At 41.5% G+C, this 27,346-nt stretch overlaps 1 protein-coding gene across 1 annotated transcript in view; it reads left to right on the forward strand.

Moving 5' to 3' along the window:
* The first annotated feature begins 5,415 nt into the window (after nucleotides 1–5,415).
* MYO16 (myosin XVI) overlaps nucleotides 5,416–27,346 on the forward strand; it is a 365,593-nt gene continuing 343,662 nt past the window's right edge. The window contains exon 1 of the mRNA XM_051608256.1: nucleotides 5,416–5,448. The gene's annotated coding sequence lies outside the window, so the exon portion shown is untranslated. The remainder of the gene's footprint in view (nucleotides 5,449–27,346) is intronic.

Raw genomic sequence — 27,346 nt, forward strand, 5'->3', positions numbered from 1 at the left:
TGTCCTCACTTCACCCCACGCAATTTGCATGAACAAAGTGTCTCCCAGCTTTCAGGCAATGATTCACACCTCCTACCTAAGCTTTTAGCTGTCAAACTCAGAAAGTTTTTCTTCCACAAATGACTTATATTAAAAAGCAGCCAACACATCTATGTAGCATGTGTGGTAGCTGCACGGGACAAGTAGAGATGCCCTTATCTTGCCAAGCTACATACCTGAAATTACATTTCTGAAGAAAAACATTAAGTCTAAAAGAAATACTCCAAGCAATTTATATATCCTGGGAGAAAAAAAAAAAAAAAAAAAAAAAAGTATAGGGTTAGCATGATCTTTAGCTTGAATTGATCTAGAGAAAATATTATTCAATTAAAAAAAGGTGAAAAAGCGAAAGTCAGTAGGACAATAGGAGGGCAGCCTCAAAACAACCACAGAGGTTCATTTCCTCTTCCTGTCCAGCCGAAACTTGAGCTGCAAGGAACAATGCTGTTCATATTCATGCTATTCCAATGGCATGCCTGGCATTTTGGTAAAGCTCATGCCATGGAAATTTCCATGTCTTTATAGGGGCTGTTCTCTACCCTTTCACTTGGAAAAATACTTGGTGGACTGGCTCTAGATTTTTCCACCAACTGTAGGTAACAGAAAGGAGCTGATTGACAACTCCAAATTATTTCAGATTACTTCTGATTCAGAATTTCATCCCCTGAATTGTTATATAATGACGTGCTCTAGAGGAGAAGCATGGAGCAATCATTTATTTGCAGGTTAGTGTCAAACATGATAGCAATTTAGATTCATAACTATCAATAAAAGAATGAATGCATGAATGGCAATGGCATTCTTGGTAGACTGCACACAGATTGGAAATGATACTTAAGTCACATTCTGCTCATATTGAAGTTTGAATAGATGCAGTTAACACCAGTGGGTGATCTTAGCTCAAAGATGTTACAAAGAGTTTACCCAAAATTAATGTTTTATGTTCCAAACTAAAACGGAATTATTTCTACAGTCAACATTACTAACTTCAGATATCTAAGGTTGAGAGATTTTTTGTTGCCTTCTAATTTGTGGTTTTGCAAACACTGAGTTGTGCAAGTTTCTATGTCAGCAAACTAATGAAAACTAAAAAATCTGATAGCTTTATCTAACTTGGATATAATGGTAAACTGATCTTTTAGGTCTTCTGACAGAGGAAGAATCAGCCTCAGAACCAGAAACAATATTGTTATTTTAATGAAATGTTGCCAGCTTAGTGGAATAATTCCAGAATTTATTAATTGTTAGAATGCCTGCTGGAATATAGTGTGCCTCCACAGCACAGTGATGTGTCTCTGTGCACAGGAACCAGCCCAGACCCAGCACTCCTGCTGAGACCACACTGTGATGCAGATACACACCGCACACCAGTGTTATCTGTGCTAACATGTTGAGAGCTAGGTGTGTATTTCTCCCCAGCACTCGAGTTTGGGGCTAGAGAATTGGGTGCAGGAGGAATGCTTGGGAGCACTGTGGGAGTAAGGAGATCTTGCTTTAATGCCTTGCTCCACCGCCTATTATCAATTCTGTAGACAAGCACTAGAAATGAGGCCTTCCCTCTCCCTGGTCTTGTGTCCTAACCACAGAAGAAACAAAAACTTTCTTTCTCTTTCCCTATCACACAGAATCACAGAGTCACAGTATCACAGAATCACAGAATGTTAGGTATTGGAAGAGACTTCAAAAGATCATCTAGTCCAACCCTCTTGACAGAGCAGGATTCCCTAGAGTAGGCTACGCAGGAACACATCTAGGCAGATTTTGAATGTCTCCAGAGAAGGAGACTCCACAACCTCTCTGGGCAGCCTGTCCAATGTTCTGCAACCCTCACAGTGAAAAAGCTTCTCATGTTTACGTGGAACCTCGTATGCTCCAGCTTGCACCTGTTGCCCCTTGTCCTATCACTGGACATCACTGAGAAGAACCTGGCTCTCTCCTTCTGACACTCTGCCTTTACATATTTATAAAGATTAATGAGGTTGCCCCTCAGTCTCCTCTGAGCTAAAGAGACCCAGCTCCCTCAGCCTTTCCTCATAAGGGAGATTTTCCACTCCCTTTACCATCTTTGTGGCTCTGCACCAGACTCTTTCAAGCAGCTCCCTGTCCTTCTTGAACTGTGGGGCCCAGAACTGGATACAATACTCCAGATGCGGCCTCACCAAGGCAGAGTAGAGGGGGAGGAGAACCTCTCTTGACCTACTAACCACACCCTTTCTAATACACCCCAGGATGCCGTTGGCCTTCTTGGCTACAAAGGCACATTCCTGGTTCATGGTCATCCTCCTGTCCACCAGGACCCCAGGTCCCTTTCTCCTACACTGCTCTCCAGCAGGTCAGCCCCCAACCTGTACTGGTACATGGGGTTGTTCTTCCCCAGATGCAAGACTCCACACTTGCCCTTCTTGAATTTCATCAAGTTTGTCCCCACCCAACTCTCCAGTCTGTCTAGGTCTCGCTGAATGGCAGCACAGCCTTCTGGTGTGTCAGCCACTCCTCCCAGTTCGTTTATTCCATACAAAGTAATATAGTATACCTAGGAAGAGCAGATTTAAGGTCTTTTCTGAGCTCTTCCTATGAAGGAGTTTCACAAGACAGTTAAGAAAAATGGGGTGCAGTCCTGGGGCAGTCCCCATCTCCTCTTGCTGACACTACAGCTGCACTCTGCTTCTTTCTCATCCACCCAGCATTGACTTCCAGACTGCCTGTTCAAACAACTAAAGTAGCTGTGAAAAAATGTTTCATTTTCTTTCAATTTTGCTCCAAAAGCAGAAGCATTAGGAGCCAGACTGACACCTTTAGGACAGCAAATAGCTCCAAAGACAACTTAGCTGCATTGTAAAAGTATACCTTTAGGGAAAGAAATAACTCGGTTTAGTGTTGGACTCTCCCTCTGAGGCATATAAACTTGTCTGTGCTTTGTTCAAGCGATTTAGGCAACTCCAAGAGTCAAGATACAGGGGGCTTTTTTCACACCAGTGCTCCTGTTTCTCTTCTTCCAAAAACAAAAAAATGAGTTGATTGTTCATTTCATTATGCTTCTTTTGTAACTTTTTCAGCTTTCTCACTTTTGAGAAAGTCTTTCAGCTCACAGGAATTTTCCTCTATGCTTTGTCTCACGTGAATGACCTTGATGACTTGCAACACAATTAGCCTTGTAAATAAATTTTTAGATGTCCACGTTTGCAAAAATGGCAACACTTTCTATTTTACTTGAAATGGTTGCTTTTAAGTAATAGTCCAATGTATCAGATTGGATAGCATTAACCTACTTTGTGGTTTTGAAAACAAAATGAAATGTCAAGACCATGTGGATCTGGTGTGCCTTAACTGAGGTACTTTACACAGCTATTGCTTCATTTCCCTTTTAGATTGCTAGCCCCTACTCCCTTAATCAGGGAAGGTGACTTTAGAGTAAAAGTAAACATTTCATATGTAGTTGAAGGGAAGGAACAAGCACCACAAACAGCGTCTAGGAGATCCTTTCCACCCGAGATATCAGTCTTTCTGGACTGAGCAGAAATCAATAGTAAATGACAGATCTTATGCATGAAAGTTGCTTAGAGAGCGCAAGGAGGACGTTACATGTCTTTTGCATAACCACTGATTATTTAGAGTGCTTGGCCAACAAGGAAAAAGCCTTTATAAGCCTTCCTCAGTCCCAGAGAGTTTCAATTCACATTCTGAGAAGGTGTTTCAGCAAGGCACTAAGGCATGCTGAGTCTCAGGGAAAAAGGAAATAAGGTACTCCATTGCTGTTATGCCAGAGGGCAGCCAGGATTCAGTCAAGGAGCCGGAAGACATCACCGAAACATTTAACCTGCAGGAGACTGAATGAGGGTCTAAATTCTGCTCCCTATAGCATTCATCACTAGGATGAGAACTATCCTGGAGGCACATTTCCTTACTGAGAACCTTAACCACAAAGCTAGAAACTAGGTTCTCATTTCCTTCAGTCCTCCTGGCTCCTTCACTCCTGCTGTGTAGTGGTTAAGCCTTCAGGCAAAGCAGAGTGCACTCTGCTCACAACACCCCAGGCCTGTATTTAATGTGGCTAGAGGGACACTAAATGTTCAGGCAATGGGTACTGGGCCCCTTAAGGTTAATGTGAAGCTAAATGTGATCAGATCCATAACTGACAGTTTGGGCTTCTCCAGAAAGCTCAAGTGAATTTCAAATGTGAGCTACTTATACAGGGGATCACAGCTGAGCCCTAAAGGAGGGACAGCTGCTTACAATCAACCTTGAGTTGGTGGCAGGTACCATCATCAGGTAAGGAGGAACCATTCAAGACCATGTGAGGGGTAGGTAGATGTTTATACTCTAATTAATCCTAGAAAACAGGTGCACTGATGTGCATTGGTGGGTATGTACTTTAGATAAAAGTTAAGCAGGGTTCACACCTGTAGGTAAAATATCTTAACAACCAATGTGACCAGTCTATAAGGTGACAAAAGACTTCTCTGTCACCAAGACTTGTGGCTTTGCTGCCTTTGTGCTTTTTGCAAGAGTTCTGCCTCCAGCGCCAGCAAACACAGCACTAAAGCAGCAGGGCGTGAGCAAGCTACATATAGTACTGGGACAGAAATAGATGAATCTAAGCTGCCTTTTATTTTGTAACTACGAACCTCGTACGAAGTTTCGGGTTTGCCTGCATCTCACAGGGCGATTATTATGACATTCCGAGCGTTTCCCTTTCGTTGGGCATTACGTGCCAGCAGGAAATCAAGTGGGTCTTTGTCATGCTGAACTTCATCTAGACCACTCCAACCTAGCAGCCTTCCCAAACCATTCCCTCGGGCAATTTACCGGAGAGGGGCGGACAATGAAGTTGGAAAAAACAAACCCGCGGAGCAGGCTGAGCCCCGAGCGCGGAGGCTGCCTCCTGAAGCAGAGGGACACCAGAGGGGCACGGGGAAAGGGGGCGAGGTGATGCGGTGTGGAGGCCGGGGACGCGGTGCCGAGGTGCCCCCCTTGGAGCAGCCGACAGGTAGCGGGGCGGGGCAGTGCGGGGGCGGGGGGGGGACGACGGCAGCTGGGCATCGCAGGGCGGGGAGGTGGCTGCGGGAGGCGGGCAGGGCGGAGTGCCGGGGCAGGCAGGGAGGCAGGGAGGCAGGCAGGGAGGCAAGCAAGCAAGCAAGCAAGCAAGCAAGCAAGCAAGCAAGCAGGGAGGCGTGCTTGGAGAGGCAGACAGAGAGAGAGGGAAGCACGCAGGCAGGCAGGGAGGGAGGAGTGCCGGGGGAGGCAGGCAGAGGCGGCTCAGCAAACCGCAAAGAAAAACCCCTGAGAGAAACTGGAAGTGTGCGGCGGAGCCGGGCCACGCCGGCCGCCTCGCCTCGCTGCCCGGCACCCCCGGAGAGGCAGTTCCCTCCCCGCCGCCCGCTGCTGCCGAGGCCGCGTCCCCGAGCTGAGGTGAGTGCCGCCCTCGGGAGGGCGCGCCGGGGGTGCTGCCCCGCGGCTTCCCCGGCGTCGGAACGGGTTGGTGGCGAGGCGCGTTCTGCGGAGGGGTTTGGTGGCCTCTGGGGGCGGGAGGTGCTTGGTTGTGTGGGCTTTTGGCTTGCCCGTCTTTTTGTCTGTGTGTCCGTGTCCTGCCCGCGGGGTGGTAGGAGCTGCCCGTGCTGCGGGTGGAGAGAGAGGGAGGAAGGGAGATCGATGCAGTGGGTCACTGAGGTGCTCTGTTCAGTCCGATCTTATTGTGTGTGGAGGGTGGGAAATAACCTAGGCTTTACTGGGTTTGTGCTTTTCCTTAAATTAGCCCCTTTATGGGTATGGTATTCGCTTCCCGAGCCCTCGTTTTGTGGGAGAGGCTGACATGAGCCTGCCACCCCGCTGGTGCGAATAATCCTTGCTGGTAGGCAACTGGACGGGGATTTTCTGATAAACGTTTTATTTTACTGGTAGTGTCGGTCGGTTAAATCCCAGTGTTTTGCGGAAGCGTGCCTAGCAAATGGGTGAAAGAAGGGTGTCAGAGCAATGCTGTGTGCCAGGCTCGTTTCCAGCAGCCGTGCTCATGTGGGTCCCGAGCCCGTCCCCTCGCCCCGGAGGGCTCTCTGGGACCAGGTTTCTCAGCAGTCATTTGGGAGCTTGTGGGTGTGTGTGAGGCTGGGTACCAAAAGCCCTTTCTGGAAAGGGCTAAGTTTGCTGGCCTCGGAGTCTTGCTCTGGAGCAAAATGACTGTTCTTCTCCCTGGGTGGATGCCGAGTAGTATGCCAGAGTAGTATCCCGTTTGTTTCAGGAAGAGCAGGGCGGCGTAATTTAGGTGTTTGCACAACGAGTTTATGAACTTTCTGCGGGAAACTTTCAGACTTGAAATTGTTATTCCAGCTGGAAAAGTGAGAACGTCAGCCCTGCAAAACAGAAGTGCCAGCCCTGGAGCAGTGCAGGGGGCTGAGTGTGATCACACTCGGGGGTCTCCTGCTGTGTGTTGTTCCTGGGCAGAGTCTCGGGTGGTTTCTTATCTCCTGTTCCCACTATAACAGGGCTATTAAGCCCTGTATTCTCCATCTATTCCGTTGTAGAGCCCTGGCTGGACTCATTGTTATCAGTAGTTTATGCCAAAAACGAGTGGGCAGTGCTGAAGCAGTACATTTTAGGTGATGTTTTACTTTGGGAATAATTCTGCAGGTATAAAACCATTCCCTTTTGCTGAGAATAGAACACGTTGAGACTTCATTGCCAGTGTCTGAAATGAGAGCTGAGGGTTAAAAAAAAAGCAAAAAAAAAAAAAAAAAGCTATGTTATGAATGTGTGTAGAGTAGGTTCAGAGTGACAGGACAAGTTCTCCACTGAAGTATTGTCATGGAACAGCAGGGATGCCATTTAAAGTACCAGTAAAGACTGGGATTAGGCTGATTGGTAGAGCAGAGCTCTGAACCGTTGCAGTGATTCTGTGTTGTAGCAGCGTTCAGAAATCACAGCCGTAAATCACATTACACAAAGAGAAAGCTAGTCCTTGGCCTCAAGGGATGACACAGGTACAGCAAACAATTTGTAAGAGGAAGGAACAGAGGGGAAGACATTTGTCTAATATTACGTAGGTTAGGCCTACGTAACTGAAAGTTTCCAGACTGAAACTGGCTTTATACATTCTGTTTCTGTTATAAGGCTTTTTCATTGTGAACAGGATCTTTCCTGATTATGGAATAATTTTGCAAGTACTAGTGATAATGTTTGGTATATGGTATGTAGAACATACATTTAATACAGAAAATGGATAAATGTTGAAAAACTTAAAACCTGAAAATCAAGATTCTACTACTTGCAAGTGTATAAAATTATTTGAATTAATCTGCTTAGGTATAGTATATTCTTTAATTATACAGTAAGAATTAAGTTGCTTGGAATTTGTAGTGCTGTTTGAGGCAACGGACCATCATGAAACAGTGGTTTATTGTGCTGCTTTGAAATAGCTCTTGCATTTTATGCTAGTATGATGTTACTTTGAGTAGTACCATTATTTCAAACCAGCACAATGAGATTAAAAGCATGTGGCATGCACTCCTGTAAAACAGCGTTTTAGTGCTAAATTCAGATCCTTGCTTGAAGGTATCTATAAAATACCATGCTTATGTAGGGTGTCATACCAAGAAAAATGAACATCTAGGTAAAAGCTGTCTTACAGTATTATTGTCAAAAAATGACCATCAGAATGGCAGTTTCAACCACATTTTTTTGCTCTTCTGTAGAGGAATGGTTTCTTAGCATAGACATGGAAACTGACAAAGTGATCATGAGGTAAATGGCCATAATAAATGAGACAGTTTGATTAGATGAATTATGGATTTGAACATGAGCCTCTTCAATCTCACCTGATTATCCTAACCACAGAGTTATTTCAGAGTGATTTCTGTGTGTTTGTTTCAGAAAAACAGGTGCTTAAATATGCTGCTTAAATATATGTGTTTGCACACACACAGAGTGGGTTTTTTTGTTCAGTTGTGAGGTACAACAGAAAATATTCTTCCCATCTGAATAATGCTTTTATCCAGATTTTCATGAAAATGATTTTTTTCTTGTCCAGTTCTATAAAAAGTAGTGAATATCTTATCTGCCTTAAAAAAACCCACAGCAAAACAAACAGAAAACACCAAGCAGGCAGTATGGTCCAAAGCCACTTTGTATAGTCAGTCAATACTATCTTGAGTCAAGCCTGAGTGTTGGCTTATTTGATTGTCGACTAGCAAACCTCACTTGCACATTCTTTGTGATTTTTCCACTTCATCTTCTTTCTGCTGCTAACTGTTATTAAGAGGATTGTAGCTAATGAACATGGGAGAACATTGGAATCTGGCACAAAATTGGCGATAATTGGGAATGCGGTTCATGATGTCTAGAAATATCATGTTGTCACATGTCAACAACAACAGCTGCTGGAAATACTTGCCATTTTGTGGGCCAGACCTGCTGGTTTAAGACTCTGCCAAGTTCATGAAAAATACAGTTTGTTGCACCTTTCTGAAAAAAAAGATGACAAATATTTTTTTTGGCTCAATAAGAAGAAAGAATCTTCTTGGCAAGCAGCTCACTCCAACCTTTGTGCTTAGATTTGTTAATTTTCTCTAAGGTGTATGTTTCATGTGGTGCCAAGCCTAGCTGTTAATTTATCTTCTTGGATACATGTCACAGCAGTAAAATAAACATCAATGTGTGTGTGTGGCAATTAATACAGCCTATTGGTGGAGTAATTGTTAATATATAATGTTCTGATTCATGCCTGTAAGTGTGTATATTCCTGGTCCGTCTCATTACTCATATAGAAGAGGAGGGTTGGATTATGCATCTTGTTTTTTCTCCCTTTAAAATATCACTCTCCTGAATTTGTGGAACAGCTAATGCAAGCTTTACATCTGTTTGGTCAGATCAAGATTTCTCTCTTTTCCTAAAATATTTGGGACTGTGAAAGTAAACTGTGCAACCTGAATTGTAGGACCAGGCTTCAAATCTTGATTGTGGCGATGCTCGATCCCAGCTACTGGGTAACAAAGCTGAGATCTGTGGTCATTGTGTTTTATCCCAAATTTATATCCTGGATTTGCAAAGGCTTTTGTTTCCTGGACAAAGGCTTTTGTTTCAACTTGATCTTTCTGGCAAAAAGAGCAATCTATTTTTAGTCAGGATATCTCTGATTATCTCCAGTATGAATGAATATTTGAATACAGAGGGTTGGGTGTATCCACTGGAAAAAAATGAGATTATTGGAAGTTACAGTAGGAGAAAAATATTAAAAAATCATTTTCTGTGTTGTACTGTAGGAAGAGTATGACTGAAGGGATTTTTTTTTCTGATGGATGTAGCAAATACATATGTTTTTGCTGGGCTAGTTGACCTGGTATTAAACAAACAAACAAAAAAAGACATTAAAAGGTATTCTAGAAGTAAATTAAACAATCCCAACATTAGGGCTTCATAGGTAAATGGCTTCAGAGTGGTTTAAATAACTGATTTTTTGATCATGCTTAGACAATCACAGAAACCTCAAATGGTTTGGTTTGGAAAGGACCTTAAAGATCATCTGGTTCCAACCTCTCTGCACGGTCAGGGACACCTCCCACTGGACCAGGTTGCTCAAAGTCTCATTGAGTCTGGGCTTGAACACTCCCTGGGCAACCTGTTTCGTTGCCTCACCATCTTCACAGTCAAGAATTTCTAATGTCTAATATAAATCCACCCTCTTCCAGTTTAAAGCCATTCCCTTTCATCACTACAAGCCCTTGTAAACAGTCTATCCCCAGCTTTCCTGTAGCCCCTTCAGGTGCTAGAAGGCCACTATGAGGGCTCCCCAGAGCCTTCTCTTCTCCAGGCCAAACAACCCAAACTCTCTCAGCCTGTCTTCATAGGAGCGGTGCTCCAGCCCTCAGATCATCTGCATGGCCCTCCTCTGGACTCAACCCAACAGCACCGTGTCTTTCTTGTGTTGGGGACCCGACAACTGGACACAGGACTCTGGATGGGATGTTACGAGAGTGGAATAGCAGGGGAGAATCACCTCCCTCAACCTGCTTGCCACGCTTCTTTTGTTGCATCCCAGGATACTGTTGGCTTTCTGGGCTGCAAGCACACATGGCTGGCTCATGTTGACCTTCTCATCAACCAGCACCTTCAAGTCCTTTTCCTCAAGACTGCTCTCAATTCATTCTCCCCATAGCCTTTATTTATTCTTTGGGTTGCCCCGACCCAGGTGCAGGACATGGCCTTATTGAACTTCATGAGGTTCGCATGGGCCCAACTCTCAACTTTCAAGGTCCCTCTGGATGACCTCCCTTCCCTCCAGTGTGTTGACTACACACAGTTTGGTGTCGTAAGGAAACTGGCTGAGGGTGCACTCAATTCCACTGTCCATGTCATTGACAAAGATGTTAAACAGCACCAGTCCCAGCACTGACCCTTGGGGAACATCACTCCTCACTGGTCTCCATTTGGACATTGAGCAGTTGACCACAAGTCTTTGAGTGCAACCAACCAGGAGTAGTTGGTGATTTCCAGCCATGCTAAAAATGGTTTGTTCTTTTCTGGAATTAATGCATGTCTGGGGTAAGGTATCAAATAACAAACATCAAATAACTTCACTGGCCTCAAAAAGATGGAAGAACATATGCATCCTCAGCAGTGGCAGGCTGACACCTGTGTTGGCTCAGAAATACAGGCTCTATGGTAATCAGCTAATTTTTCAGGTGCTTTTAGGCATAAGCTACTCTCATCTGAGCTGGTGGGAGAAAGAGTAAGTACTGGAGAGGAGATACAAAATAAAGCTTTTTTTTAGCAGCTGAAAAGTATTTTAAGTTACTCTGCAAATCACTTAAAGCTTTTTTTGTGTTTTTTTTTTCTCCCTCAGTGACAATGGCTGAGATGGCACAGTTGGGTTTGTCACATAAGTATGTCTGGGAACGAGGGGCTGCTGTTCAAAGATTTATCAAAAGGTAACTGGGCAATGTGATTTCAGTCCATAGTGAGATACTGGAAGCTAGCTCTGTCTGAGGGGAATGCATACAGGGACTCCTCGTAGCCATCTGAGGCATGTTACAGCCAGCCATGGCACAACCATATAACAGAACCTCAGCAGATAGTAAAATCCAGGTGACTGAGACATACTGCTTGCGGTTCAGAAGACATAATTACCTTTTATGTTGGTCGATGTCAAATGGGAATGAAGTGTTCCATACCAATAGAAGTGCTTTTGTCTTATGAAGCAATATTCAGTGGAGTTGAAATAAACTGGTGTAAAGCTTTTTTTTGTTTTCCCCCCCCCCCCCCCCCCCAGTAAAAGTGTTTTTTCCTTTTGATACCTTAAGATCTGGGCATCTGCTTTCCTGAGATCACAGATGATTTTGTTTCGAGATTAGAACAAGATCCAAAATATCTGCAAAGACTACCTGCAGGATGCATGAAATGTGAATATAGTTGTGTGTATTTGGGTTTTTTTGGTAGCAGTTAAGTATGTCTCAGATCAGTGGGCTATAAAGGAATTGTAACTGTGCCTGTTTGCATTGAAGTAGTTTACTGTGGATCAATTCTCAATTGAGATGTCTTTGTGTCAGGTGCTGTTTTATTAGGTGTAATAAAACAAAAGCCTTTATCTAACTGCATTTATCAGAGTATGAGAAATACCATGTAGGAGGAAGAAAGACCAGAGAATGTTGATAGTTTTATATTTTTATGGTATCTGCAACTAAATCCCATCAAGGAGGCTTAATCTGAGTAAGTGCCCAGGCTTCTCATGTAATGAATATAAGAGGTGAATGACCTGGTAGTAGGTATCTGAATCTATGGCCATGGCTCTCTTTACTCTATCTGCTGTGGGATCAAAGTGGATAGGAGATCTTGCCTGTACCTGCACAAGTCAGGTGAGGGCTCCTTCCTAAAGGGAGTACCGTGGGTGCTTAACATTTTCTTAGCAGTGTCCTACATGTCAGCTAGAAAGGGAAACTTTGGACAGTTCTTGAGCTTGTAGATAAATGTGCAGTGTGTCCTAATTAAGAGTTTTATTTAAGGAACATTAGTGATTTAACACCTCAATCTAATTACTTGTAAGCTTGTAGCTAATTTTGTAATTAGCATTGGAGCAAGACTTTTTATGGAAAATAGAGCCTTAAGAAAATCAGAACCACTAACTTCCAGTGCTTATAGAAAGCTCTATTTCTGTGACAATGTTCTGTAAAAAATGTTCTATAAGGAGATATTACTGTTTGTTCTATTTTTATATGATGGCAAAGATAGATATGTGCCAACTGTTTACAAAAACCTATTAGAGTCAGTTATCACAACCTGAATGACTCTGGCTTTAGAACATGCTTCTGTAGGGTCAGATTCTGCTCAGATATTACTAAGTGGTTAAGGCATGCTTGAATCACTTTATACCACAGTTATCTTTGGCCTTCAGAGGGTGAGAAGGAGAACTCTGGGTGTAGGCAGGGTGTACTCTCATCGTTTATAGCAGCCAAGGCAGCTTTGTATATACATAGATGGTAAGGTGCAACTTGGAGCAGCTGTAAGCCTGCTCTAAAATGTAGCCTGGCCTTACAAGGATTAAGCTGTTTATAGCATTCTTCCAGGTAATGTATGTGATATGTTTCAGTTGGACAGAGAACCTGGTAGGTAGTATCCTGGCTCATCAAGTACGTTGTTATAGAAGTTTTCTTTTCAGAGAAGGTCTCTCACGTGTTCTCTTGATTTTACTAAGCAGGCTTGCTCTTTCCAGAGATGGATAAATGGGACTAATCCTTAGTTCTGGAAGACAGTTTACTCTTTGCAGAATTAAAACCCAGTAATTTGCTTTCTTTAAATGCTGGGGTTTTAATGTTTTTGAAGAAGGAGTTTTGTAGCCAGCCTGGAGTAGTATGATATAAATAAGGTCTGCAAAGAGCAAGCTGTTTATTAGTTTAATAGATGTAGCTGGAAAAGAAACAACTCTCAGGCTCAGAGTACCTTATTCCCTTATTTGACTGATGGAGCAATTAAGCCTAAAAGCTTGTTACTAGTTTTTATTTCACAGCAGTTGTAGTAGGCTTTTAAACTAATCTTTTGCTTGTTTGTCTTTGTAAAAGAAAATGCTTCACTTTTAGGCAGAGCTGCTGTAATCTTGGGGGGCACTGAGTGTGGATGTCTGTGTTAAATGCAAAAATAGCTAGAGTTGCTTCAGCATGCAAGGTGGTGTGCTGGGTTTATGATTTCTCAGTCCTGTCACATCTCTTCCTTTCCCAGCAGGACATGCTTGTCTATGTCTCAGTGTGCCAACACAGCCATATAAAGGAAAGGATACAAAAACACTGCAAGCTACTCTGCTCTGCTTCCACTTCCTACCACAGATACTGTTTTTGATGTCAAGTGGCCTGGTACTTCCTTGCCCCTTTTCAGTGTTTCTCACTGAGTGTTTTAACATCAAATAATTTGGCTCTTGCTTTAGTCCCAGGTTCAAGTCTCCTGATTGTTCACACTGAATATATGCTAAATAATTCAGTGTCCCTACCAGAGATAGAGAAGTAGTTCCTTCTGAAGAGGGGCAGGGGGGAAAGCGGCATTGTTGGCTGGCTAATTTGCTTCGAGGTCTGCTGTGGACAAATAGTATGGGTAGAGACACTGCCAAGTTTGGCTTCCTCTGCCTGGGATGTTTCTCTAGAACTCTCCCAGGAGGTCTTCTGCCCTTAACTGCCCCCCTTGTGCCTGTAGTAGAAAAAGCTTGGAAGCACTCCTGACTGTCAGATGTAGCTGGGTTTTAATTTTAAAAATGCTAGTGAAGAGACCCTAGCTGTGATGGTGACTGTGGCTTACTAGGCAGAAGGGTAAAATGGATGGGTTCAGCATCAGTAGTTTAACTCCAATTCTGTATCAAGTGAGATTTTGGTATTTAGCAATCTTTTCTATGCTTACAGACATACTCTTTCTCCTCCAGTAAAAGGAAATACAGGCATGCAGGAGCTGCAGGTGTCTTGAGACCAAAACTGCTCATCAGGGTGGGGAATCTTATCCCAATGAGTAAAGACTGAGGAAGCCAAGCTAGTTTGTGATAACTTTCACCCACAAAGACTTTATAGCTTCACAGTCTGAGCGATTTTTATTTGTATTGTTGTCTATTGGTGTAACCACTATCCAGGCTTTCTGAATTTATGCTTACTTTAATACTTCCTTGTGCTGAGGGGTTTTGTTTCCTCCAAAAAAGTGGAATCTTATTCCTTAGTATAGGACTGATAGCATTTGCACTGGGTGGTTGTTTTCCCCCCTCTCCTCCCTCCATTCCCTGTCATATTTCCTCAACTTTTAGTTGAAGAGAGGATGCTTGAGGATAGTGATACCTTTCCCTTACAAAGCTTTAAGAAAAGGTGCTGGATTGGAGTAACTGAGCAGTTGTTGTAGACAGAGGAATCCTGAGCACGTAAGGGGAGAGCCCACAGCAACTGCGCAGCGTCACGCTGGCTGCTGCTGCTACTGAAGCAGTCCCTGGACTGTAGTCATGCCTGTGATCCTCTGACTAGTGGAAGTTGGTGTGTTACAGTAGACCTGAATACTTGATCAATAATTAATCTAGTTACCAACAGTGCAAAAAGTCAGCATGAGGTGGTTTTACTATGTTCCTTTATATAGTTTTCTAAGAATGGAGAATGCCACTTTCAAACTTTCTGCTCTATTAGATCTAAATATAGCTGCTGCAAGTCCTGCCTGCTGGAAAGAACAGTTGAATGTCCTCATTATTTGATGAGGACATTGCAATGCAGTAGCATTTCAAAGCCTTTGGGCTTTGGTGGACTAGGTCCTGTATATAAATTATAGTCCCTGCTCCCAAAAAACTTTCTGTTTATCAGATGAGAGAAGAGCAAGGGGAAAATGGGTTCTGTCCCCAGGGTCAAATGGGACAGCAAGTACAATTTCAGTCAGAGGAATTTCATTAACCAGTAACACATTCAATTTTTGTGCTTGTTTCTGTTGTTTGTTTGTTTGTTTTTTCTATATATATCAAGTCATCATTAGACTAGCTCAATCTTATTACAAAGACCATAGTTGGTTTGGTGCCAATGAGTAGGATGGAATTTCTCAGCTATCTAAGAGCAAGGGCCAGAGAACATAGTGCACCGTGTGAGAGGTGGAGGAAAGGATAATGTTGGTCTGCTTTTGAGGGACAAAGACAATAATTCAGTACAGGTTGTCTGCATATATCTCATGCAACTGAGCATAGGCATGACCACACCCTTTCATGAAATACAGTGACCCCCCTGGCAGGTAAATTTGGCCTCCTTGGTTTGTCATGCTTTATGAGGGTGATGGGCCACCACAATGTGCTGTAGCAGTTTGCAGCAGTTTTTCCAGTCTAGAAATCAAAGAAACATGCAAACAGCCAAAGACAAGCACCATGGGCCCTTATGTCACCTACCTTTGGCTCTTGATTGAATGCAGTGTCCTCTTCTGCACTGGGGAGGAGGATATTTGAGAGGAGTGTGAGCTGGTGTGGTGCTGTGCTTGAGTAGGCTGGCTGTGCACATTCCCAAAGGATCATTTGTGCTGCTAGACAGGCTGGCATTTTGGAATGGCTAGGGATGGGCCCGGACATCTTCCTATATACTCATATCCGTGCTTAAATGTTAGCTGATCTTCTCATGAAGGAAGGACAGCAATGTTGTGGCTGCTGTTGCAGCATATTTGCTGAACTCACAGTTACAGAGGAAGCTTGTTTCCTTTTTTTTTTTTTTGATCCTGTTTGGGGACTGGGTGCACATATGTGAATTCCTTCTCGGTTCAACGATGCACAGTTCTCACACAGAGCCCCACTAGATGGGAGAGGCAAGTCTAGTTTACAGAAGTTATGGTTTTGGATATAAAGGGTGAGGTCAGACCTAAAACACTGTGTTGATGGGGCTAGAAAATACGTGTGCAGTTGTGCTGCTTTCTATATCTTCCTTGTATTTTTTCAGCATTTTCAGCTTAATTCATTATTGTAAGACAACGGCAATTCTTGGATATGACTTGTACAAGTAAGTAAGTGCTGACTATTATTTGGTCTCATTTTATCTATGATGTCTACTGTAATAAAAACTTAACAACCAGAGAGAAAAGAGATCAAGGAATTTTAACAGGGGGTGGATCAGGAGTGATACAGAATGCCCTTTTGCTTGGCTGTTTAAGAGCAGGTTATGGGTGGGAGTTCTGGTAACCTGGGACCCAGTGAGACTGAACAACTTGTAATACTTTATATGTAAGTACAACAATACAATAGACTTCAAGTTGCTCTCACAACCCTTCATTTATTCTTGCTAGGATAAAAAAAGCTGCAGATTTGCAGATCATTTCATATTGAAACTTGTTAAATTTCTGCCAACATCTGACAGCTGAAAACTACAAGTGCCATTTTGAACTCCCAGCTGGTGCTGCCACTGGCTACTGATGACCTTTCCCCTTCTTTTGCACAGACATAATATTTCAAGATTGAAATGATAAAATAAGATATATTAAAGGAAAACAGAAAGAAAACCGATCCCAGCCTGTATCACCCATCCTTCATTTTGTGATGCCACTGGCTGTTTTTGTGAAAATGCAGTCAGTGAGTGATTATGGTTCTTCTGTTTTAAACCACATCTAAATTTCTTTTCAAAACAGTTCTTTTAAATTACTATCATGACTACTGAAAAAGAAGAAAAAGACATGAATAAAGGTTAAAGTGCCTATCAATACCTCAAAGATACATGCTTGTAACTGAAATAAATTGTTAAACTTATTCCACATTAAATGTTCTTTCTAGTATAATTTTCTCTGTTATCCCAGTAATTGGCCTGGGATTAAAGATTCCCTTAAATGAATATGGTGTGACCTGTCATCTTCCTCCCCCACCCGCATAAATAGTGTGGCTTCTTCCTGCAGGGACTTGATGACAATCATCTGGAGTCAATAAATATGTTGCAGTGTCCTAAACAGTGCTAAGCAGGATATTGCTGTTCTCATTAGCTCTCTTATTGCCCAAGTGTCAGCACAAAACTCTTGAGGACCTGTTTGTAACATGAGTAGGTCTTGATTTGTTTATATATATGTTTTTATCTAATCATGGAGGTAGCGTTTAACTGTTCTGTGGCTTTCAAATCCTTTGTGGATTATACTTAAGTGACCAAAATCAATTGAAAATGTCTGAAGGCTTACTGTGATTGATGGACAATGGTTCTGTTTACAGAACGGGTAGGTTTTAAGAGTTCAAGGTTTGCTTAAACAGCAGTCTACAGGGTTATTTACTTTTAAGAAAAGAATTTCTGGTAGCTGTTCTGTATCAGCACATACCTTCTTTGAAGTGTACTTTTTTTTTTTTTCATTTGTGGAGTTCATGCTACTGTCATGGCAATGCAGATAAGCTTACATGATGCAAAATTAGTACTGTAGCACACTGATGCCGCTTTAGTAGCTGATTTATTTTCGGTTTTGTTTCAAAGGGGTTCTCATGCTGACAACTGATACTGAGATTTTACCTGTTTATTTGTTGTTTTTGGTTTGTTGTTTTTTTGTGTGTTGTCGGGGTTTTTTTTGTGTGTGTGTGTAATCATGGGCATCAAAATTTGCCAGATATTTCTTCCAATTCTTAGAATTAAGCACACTGATTTCCTTTGACTAGGCATTCTTTAGGGAAAAAGGAATGTAATCCACGGAATGAGATGACTTTAAAGGATGGACAGTCTTTGTTCTAAATACTACTTTATCTGTTTATTGTTCCTTGAAAGGGGAATTAGATTCGGACACTGTAAGTTAGTTTAAGGAGTTAACAAAATCAATTTAAGGGTTGTAAATTTTGATTAATATCCCAAGGTTATCCAAGGAATTGTTTGAGAGTGTAATAGTCAAAGATTGCTTTAAATATTTTAGCAAGGTAGCACTGGTAATTTTACTGTGAATGGTATGTGCCCTGGGAAGGTGAGAGGACTGTGTATTGATATGTTCACTGAACCATGCTTAGCTAATGCACTGATGCTGCATTGGAGTCAAAGATGTGTTCAGGCTATATTTTACTTTAAAGGTATTTATAATATCAATATGACTAATGTACTTTGGGATGCAGTTTGCCATATTCTCTCAGTTATGCATTATGGTATGGGAAGAGAGCAAGTGAAAAATGTGTCTGTGGCTTTTTTTGTTTTGTTTAAATCATGCCAAAGACCAACAGCACTTTGAGCCTTTGTGCTCCAGCAAAGGAGAGCATAAGCAGTCTATAACTGTGACACAACAAATGGGGCCACCATTTCAGTCTTCCAAAGCATGCTAAAAACAGCTCAGTCAATGCTGGAGCACTCATACACCATCACAACAGTTATTTATTGATGCTGGGAATGGCTCCCCCAGTGCTGCCCAGCCCCTTCCCAATTTGTAGCTGTGACAACGTGGTTATGTGGTTATCGTCCTCAAACACTGATAGACCATAAATGCCTGAGTATAATTCTCAAATGTGGCAATGTATTTTTTATGTATGTGTCTGTGTATCTAAATATATGTGTGTATATACATGTGTGTGTATTTATGTTTCTGATTAACATTTCTCAAGAAGCTGGAAGCCGTCCTGTGATACAAAAAGTAAGTTATCTTCTTAATTTTAAGGATCAGGTCATTCTTAAAACTTAGGAAAAATACCTTCCGAAGTTGAACTTCGTAAGGTCTGGCAAATTTGAGTCCTGTAGGAGAAGGTGCAGTCTAGAAGTTAAAGTGACCACCTTGCATAATATTACTAGCTTGTATCCAGAGCTGCAGCATTCAGTTAGATATGCTGCTTTTTAAAAAAAAGAAAAAAAACCAAAAACCCCACAAAAATTCTGTACATGCACCTTAGCAGTTTCTCATTGCTTTTCAAGCCTATTAACTCATTAAGTAGAATTTAATGAGGACAACCACAAAGTAATTAATTTATACCGAATGTTTATTGCTTCCCTAATGAATTTATGTATTAAATATAGAGTTCCTCAATGAATATGTTAATCTATTTTTATACTTTGTATACATTTTGTTCTCTAAATAAACAAATATGTTTCTTTAAAGTCTTTGTTCCAGTCTACAAATTGTCTGTAAGAATACCATCTGGTTTAAGCATGGTGTAGAGTTAAGTTTTCTTTGAATGGACCCTGCCAGCATCAAAGCTTTTGAAGCTCTTTGTCCTTTTTGCAGTGTTTGGGAGTGTGTTGCACCAGGGAAAAGCTGCCCTCAGTTATACTGGGAACTTAGTTTAATTTTTTTTTTCCTAGTAAGGGGTAGCTGTTTGGCATAAAGTTCTTGCTTTGGGAGATCGAGGAATTGAGTACTCCATTGTGATATATGGAAACAATTTGTCAGTAAATAATGGTATTGGGTGTAGGTACCTAGGTGTTGGTAGAGTTGGGACTGCAGTGGACCTACTGCAACCATGGCTGAGCCCCTCAGCCAAGCTGATGCACATCTATGAACATGTATTTAAGAAGGGCAAATACACTATATGGCAGTGAAGAAAAAAGTGTGAGAAACAGCCCTGTGAACACCCAGGTCAGAGAAGAAGGTGAGGAGGTGAGCAGCACCAAAGCAGAGATTTGCCTGCAGCCTGTTGTGAGAGATGATGGTGGAGCAGGTACTTCCCTGTGGCCCATGAAGAACTGTGCTAGAGGAGATAACCACACTGCAGATGTGAGGGAATCCATGTTGGAAAAGGGGGATACAGTCTGAAGGAACTGCAGCCAGTGGAGGGCCCATGCAGGAGCAGGTTTATTGTGAAGGACTTCAGCCTATGAGAAGGAGCCATGTTGAAGCAGGGGAAACACATGAGGAGGAAGGAGCGACACAGAGGAGCTGCTATGGACTGACCACAATCCCCATTCCCCATCTTTCTGCAGGGGTGGGGAAAGAAGGCAGAAGAATAACAACGCAGGAGTGAAACTGAGCCTGGAAAGAAGAGGGAGGGGGTATATGTTTTAGTTTTGTCTTTGCTTCTCACTATTCTGCTCTAATTGACAAATAATTATATTATTTTTCCCTAAGTCACATCTGTTTTGCCCATGTTGGTATTTGGTAAGTGATATCCCTGTCCTTGTTGGGATCTGTGACTTTTTCAGTCTTCCCTTCTTCACTTGCCCTGTGAAAGAGCAGTGGAGAAAGAGCGGCTGGGTGGATGCCTGGCAGTTGGCTAACATCATCCTTCAACAATAATCTACACAATAATTTGCATATGAACTACCAAATCGTAAATGTAAAATCCTGTAATCTACAACTGAACTGTCATATTAGGAATCTGTTAAATTTTATGGTTCACTTTCTACAGTATTTAAGAAAATTGTAAACTGAAGGGAATACAGGTATTTCTTTTTATGCATTTTCACAGACTTTAATATTAAAGCACTGAACTCATGCTAGTATGCAATCATTCAAGTCTTCAATTTACATTTTACAGATTAAATGGTGTTAATTTGTGATTATAGGTGACATGATTAATTTGAAAAGGAATAAAATTATTTTAAGAGCATAGGGCAGTGTAAAACTAAAGGCATTGGGATAATGTGACAAAAATAACCAATTTGGTCCTTCAGGAGAAAAATAGGTAAACTGGCAGCATAAACTGATTAATGGCTGTTTTTGCAATTGAGATAATCCTCAATTTTAGAAGAGAAAGTCCTGGTGAGACCTTATAGTGGCCTTCCAGTACCTGAAGCGGCTACAGGAAAGCTAGGGAGGGGCTTTTTACAGAGGTTATAGTGACAGAATGAAGGGGAATGGCTTTAAACTGAAAGAGGGGAGATTTCAGTTAGATATTAGGAATAAATTATTTTCTGTGAAGGTCATGAGACACTGGCTCAGGCTGCCCAGGGAAGTGGTGGCTGCCCCCTCCCTGAAAATGTTCAAGGCCGGGTTGGATGGGGCTTTGAGTAACCTGGTCTAGTGGGAGGTGTCCCTGCCCATGGAAGGACGTTTGAAACTATATGATCTTTAATATCCCTTCCAACTGAAACCATCTTGTGATTCTTTTGTTCCCTCCAAATTGCAACCTCTGTAGCCAAAGTAGTAGCTGTAGTCTCTGGCACTAAAGATAGTACAACTGCAGTGCTCTTGCACCTCCCTGGACGTATGTCTTTAATGCACTTTTTCCCCTTGAAGGATTGTGTTTCTGCATTTAAAAATTATTTGGGTAATTGAAGTGCAGCATTAAAACATTTTTCTGGAGTAAGGATACATTTTGCTTGATGTAGTCTGCATTTTGAGACATTATTAGTAATGGTTTCGGGGCAAATGGGAATCTAAGTTATGTGGTCAGGGAGAAATTTTCTGTAAACCTGCAGTCTTATACATATTGTGACTAAGACTTAATTCTTCATCTTTTGAGGGACATTATACTGATCTTGATTTATTCTATTATGTTGTCTGTGAATATCTGATATTGAGTCCATCCAAAAAGCACATTAACTAATATAATTTATTCAGTATCTCTGTAACAAAGAAAATTGCATTTATTTAAAGGAATAAAAAAAAATAATCCAAGACTTCCTCATTAAATAAGATATCTGCAATATCTCTGTTCTTCCCTAAGTATGCAGAAGACTGCAGTTTATCACTTAATACCTTATTTTGTAGCAGAGTGGAAATACTACCTTTTCAATTGCAACCACTGTAATACAATAAATGCTATTAATTTTTGCAAAAGGGCTCTGTGAACTGTTTTATAACCTACTATATGATACAAAGCAGCAAGCAAAATCTATTAAAAATATAATGAACTCCAGAATTAAATTCTGTGGCAAAACCTCTTCATTTTAATAGTCTAGAGTACAGATATTAACATTTTGGTCACCAGATTGCACCCTCTTTCTTTTCTCTATGCAAAACATAACCCTGTATTGTGGCATGTCTACTAAAACTATCAAGAAAAATTTATGTGATCAATTGCAAACACCACAAACACAACCGGCTTTCTCAATGTTATGGCTTTGGTTTCTAGTGACAGCTCTCTCCATTTTGTTGCCATGAAAGTAAAATGTACAGCTCTACTCTAATGATTTTTTTTTTAATTTTTTTTTCCATGCTAGTGATAGGATTAAGCCATTTGTTTCAAGTTTGGATGTAAGGTACATACTGTTAATATCAGCTCTGTGAATCTCAAAAGAATTACACTGTTCCTTATGTAGCTCCAGTGTAAATTAATGCTGTTGTTCCAACTTGTAAAAGCAAAGACATTATCTCAAAAGTGCTTTCTGTAATAATATTTATGTAATAAATATTAATATTTACTAGTAATAAACATAGTATAAATATAGCACTGATCTATAATCAGGAATCTTCTAGGACTACACTTAGTTTGAGTTAATATTTTTTTGCCCCCATTCTTTAAAATCCCTTCCAACCTAAGCCATCCATCCTGTGATTCTGTTGTTCCCTCCAAATTGCAGCCTCTGTAGGCAAAGTTCATATTTAGTTTAAAGGTATAAAGATCCATTAAAAACACGATGACCAATTTATAAGCAAAAACCCCTGTATCTTACACATGCAGAATTAAGATGGGTTCCTTCCTTGTGGCCAGCAGGTAGAAGGATGTGATTCTCTCCCTCTACTCTCCTCTCGTGTGACTCCCGCTAGAGCACTGTGTCCAGTTCTGGAGCCCCCAACATGAGAAGGACTTGGAGCTGTTGGAGTGAGTCCAGAGGAGGGCCACAAAGATGACCAGAGGCCTCAAAACCTTTGCTATGGAGACAGGCTGAGAGAGTTGGGGTTGTTCAGCCTGGAGAAGAGAAGGCTCTGGGGAGACCTTATAGTGGCCTCCCAGTAATTGAAGGGGCCTATAGAATAGCTGGGGAGGGGATTTTTGCAGGGGCTTGTAGAGATAAGACCAGGGGGAACAGTTTCAAACTGAAAGAGAATGCCCAGGGAAGCTGTAGCTGCTGCCTCCCTGGAAGTGTTCAAGGTCAGGTTGAACGGAGCTTGAAGCAACCTGGTCTAGTGGGAGGTGTCCATGCCCATGCAGGGGAGTTAGAACTAGGTTATCTTTAAGGTCCCTTCGAACCCAAGCCCTTTTATGATTCTGTGATTCCTTCACCCTCCCAAGTAGCTCAGCATATTTTTACATAATTCACATTTAGAACACTGAATGGGGAAGTTATTGATTAACACTTAAGGGACCTGTGTCTTTTTTTTTTGTGCTGTGTTTTGGGGGTGAAAAAGGATAGACACCTTAAATTATTAAGATAGCTTGGAGGGACATGTGGCAAAATAATCTTAGTACTGAAGTAGCAGGAGTTTGGTTTGTAGATAAGATATCTAATCACCATCAAAGTTGTCATACCAGAAGTTCTCAAATACAGGATTTTTATCCTACTCTTTTTGTGGGCGAGAAATTTTGTCTTCAGAAACAGACACAAAGTAAATCTCTTAAAATACCAAGGGCTTGCAGTAAAATAACTCTTGCTTGTATGAGAAACATGCATCAGAAAAACTCCACTGAAAGTGGATCAAATTCACCTCCTTAAAAACAGAGTGAACATAAGAGGCACCATGTCTATTCTTTACTTGGTCTCCACTTTGTTTCCTAAGTCACTATTTTCTGTATTCTTAAAATAGAAAATTGTGATGTTCCCAGTCAGGATGTGTGAGAACAAATAAATACACCTTATGAAAGTGTGTAAGAGGTTCTCTGATTCTGGAACAGACCTCTTAACAACCATTTATTAGTCTTCTATATGCACGTATACTCCAGTCTTTGAATGAATATATTGTTCACAGTTATTAGCAATATGTACTTGAAGCCAAAAAGACAATATTACACTTCTGCAGTGATGACTTTACCTAATGAAGGCAGAGTCGAATCTCACCATGTATTTTAGCAGTATTGCTGCCTCAGCATTTCAAAGTGCTAGTCATTTAATCATATGTTCAGCCTTCCAGCCCCTAATTTAATATTTAATATTTTTAAATTTTGAAGGATGCTTCTGTGTTTGTCTGTATAAAAAATATGTATGTATATAAGAGAGGGGCGTTAGTCAATTGGATCGCATGAGGAGTTCCACAAAAAAATTAAAAAAATAATCCCTTCCTAGCTGCCAGTTTTCTGAGGGCTTCTCAAGTATTTTTCCCTGGGGTACTTGCTGTCTGTCATTTGAAAGAACAAGTGTTGACCTTGGATACTCTACTTGAGGGAAGATAGGGCTAGATTCTATCAACGTTACTGATGCATCACATGGTAAATAAAAAATGCAAGAGTGCTGCTAGAGATGGAGAAAATGGCAAACCAGAAGTGAATTCTTCAGCGAGGCGGTCATTTTGTGTGGTGCCAAATAATAAATTAGAAAAAGCTATTGCAGTTGTCTTGTTGGTGGGTTTGTTTTTAGTGCCCACTGGTTTATGAAAATGTTGGTGGGAGGTTTAAAGGAGACATCCTGCACATGGGACTTCTAGATGGAAGCAGAGATAGCATTTGCAAACTGATGGCATATGTTCCTGTGGACAGCCCTGAGTGATGCTACCTGTCAAGGTAATTAATGAAGTATTGCACTTAGACAGGAATATTACAATGGTTATGGTAAGCAGAGATGATGTTTCCTAAATTGAAAAACAGGTTATTAATGGTGTTCTTATAAAGGCAGGACTAATCAAAGATTCTACTACCATATTTAATTAACAAGTCAGCCTTTAACGATCCATGCAGTTCAGCTTGCAAAATGAGTGATGATCAATTTTTTTGCTCCCTATGTTCACAGCTATGAAAAGGTGGTTGCAAATCTCAGAAAGCTAATTCAGAAAAATAGCGCAATATTTCATTCTGTCTTTTGCCGGTGTTAATTTAGTAGGAAGAAGTGCTCACATATTCCTAACCTAGTTTATGATTTAAGCTTCCTGTTTATTTATGTCTTTGAAAATATTATGCTTTGCCAAAAAGACAATTTAATCTGATAATCTTGTATCAGGGGGAATTTCTTAGTAGTAAAGAGGCCATTCAAAATATGATGTGTTGCCTCTCAGGTCTTGAAATCTGCGACTCATAAATTACACAGGATGAACCACAGGATGAGTGGCCAGTTTTCCTGAGGAGAAGGGCATCTGTAGTGCTGGCAGCTCAGCTGTGTGCCTCCGGTTGAGGTCACTGGAAGCTGTCCCCCCAGGCATACACGTGAAGGCAGGCAGCAGAAGTAGAGGGCTGTGGCCATCACAGCAGCAGAGGCAAGTGGGCTGGAGCCTGGTGCGTGACCCGTGCGGTGTTGTCTCGGAACACGTGTGATATGGTGGCAGCCAGCACAGATGGCAGGAGCTCAAACCAGGACAGCAGAAGGGAGTACTGAGGGGAAGTTTGATTTATCCGCGGTTGCCCCCTCTCCTTTTGTTGTGTCGTTAGTGGTGCGCTGAGGAAAGGGAGCAATAAAGATGTGCTTCGGGAGGATATAATGGTTTGGCAGTGAAAAATGCTAATGAAGGGCTGAAAAAAAGCTTTTGGGAGTGGAGCACTCGCATATCAATATATTGCCTGTTTAATGGGGAAGGGTCCCTAGTGTTAATGGGCCTGGCTGTGATTTAATGCAAAAGGTGCTGTCTTTGAGCTCTAAACAGGCAGAAAGCGGGAAGGGAAGTGAGAAGAAAAACATGCAATTCTTCTCTATTTAGAGTAAACATTAGTCGACTTCATGAGCTGTGAGTATAGTAGACAAAAGAAGGATATATGAAGTGATATAAAATAGATTGTGAGATTCCAATTTAATGTTTAAATCTTAGGCAAAAACCCCTTTAAACTTGCATAAATTGCAACATTTCTGGTCAAGTGACACAAAGAAAAAAGGATAAATATTTGGAGGGCTGCATGAAGCCCTGTTTGTACAAGGCTGGTACCTGGCCAGCTTTAGTCAAAGCAGACTAAAAGATGTGACATTTGGCCCGAGTTCACTGTTGGATGTAGCTGAGATTATCCAAACTACTTTATCACTAGGTAGCTGATCCAATGAGCTGCTTTAAGATCTTAAATATTGTAGAAGCCTGTAAAAGATCATCCTTTCCACTAGATTCAAACCCATACTAGTAGCTTAATATGGTAGACATGCTTACTTCTGCAAGGAAGGTAAGAGAGACTTCAAACCCATTCAGTTAAGTGGCTCTTTCTTCTTCTCTCCTGTGTAGTAAGTTTATACCATCTGTCTTTTCCTGCAAAGCTAACCTGATATACAACATTGCTCTCCCAATTTGCTGGACCATATATGCAAGAAAAAATGGATGGTGATGCAGCAAAAATGAGTTACTGCATGTCCTGAAGTATATTTGAAGGAATTTTCTTATTTATTTTAGTGCTGCATCATCACTTGTTTATGCCTATAGCTAAGAGCAAAACCATAGGGTTTACTTGGGGAAAGGCTCCATTATACACCATATTAAAGAGCTCACACTCCTCAGGCTCTGTTCTCTTGGTGCACAGGGAGGTGTGTGTGCAAATATCTGTGACAGGAGATGAGACTGTACCCTGGAATAGGTGTCTGAGCTACATACATCCTTATGCTGCACAAAGGTGTCTGATACTGCAGAACTCAGCTGATGAAGCAAGCAGGCTGTGCATTATTTTGTGAGATAATGGACTATAGCATCTTAAGGGGAAAATACTTGCTACATGGTGCATTCAAATGTAATCTTCTCTTTATTGTCATTCTGAGCATTGAGTAGTTCAGCTAAGCATATGGAATTTGCAATGAAATGCCACCCAAAATAGTCTCTAAATATTTTATTGTGCCTGTGCTGGTAAGGGGTAAGAAATCTTTAAAGCACAACATGCTGCCTGGTCTGTGCCTCCTGACCAGCTGTCAGACATGTAGACATGGGTGCAGCTGCAGTAGCAGCTTATATTCGTATGGCTGCGCAGTGCTTCGATGCAGATTCAATCCCAAATAAAGCTGTCCCAGGGCAAGGTGTCACACACAGTAACACAATGTATGTGTATTAGGCTTTAGTCAAAGCATAGTGGCATTTGGTGCAGGAAAATAATTTGGCTAATAATTTCAATAGTCATTTTGCACAAGTTAAGTATGTATTAACTGACCATCACTGACCCCAGCTCTAAATATCTGTTTCTTATGTTAGACTTGCCTACTGTAAGGAGTTGCTTTGTTTGCTATCTGGTTGCTTCTTTCCAGGACTGATTATCAGTGATTGGGAAGAAATGTAAGAGACTTGAGTCGTAACTTTCATTTCCCAGTCTCTCAAACACAGAATAATAGATAAATAGGGCTGAAAAACACAGAGAACTCCTGTAGTTTATCTCCTTGCTCCAAGGGAAAAATAATCTCTTCCTGTTATTTCTCAGACACTTTTTGTCCTGTTTTGTGGAGGTTGTGAACTCAAGAGCAGGACTTCTAGGAGCAGAAGCTCACTAGACCAAACTACAAATGTG

Source organism: Apus apus, chromosome 1, assembly GCF_020740795.1.
Source record: "Apus apus isolate bApuApu2 chromosome 1, bApuApu2.pri.cur, whole genome shotgun sequence".
NCBI classification, from domain to species: domain Eukaryota; kingdom Metazoa; phylum Chordata; class Aves; order Apodiformes; family Apodidae; genus Apus; species Apus apus.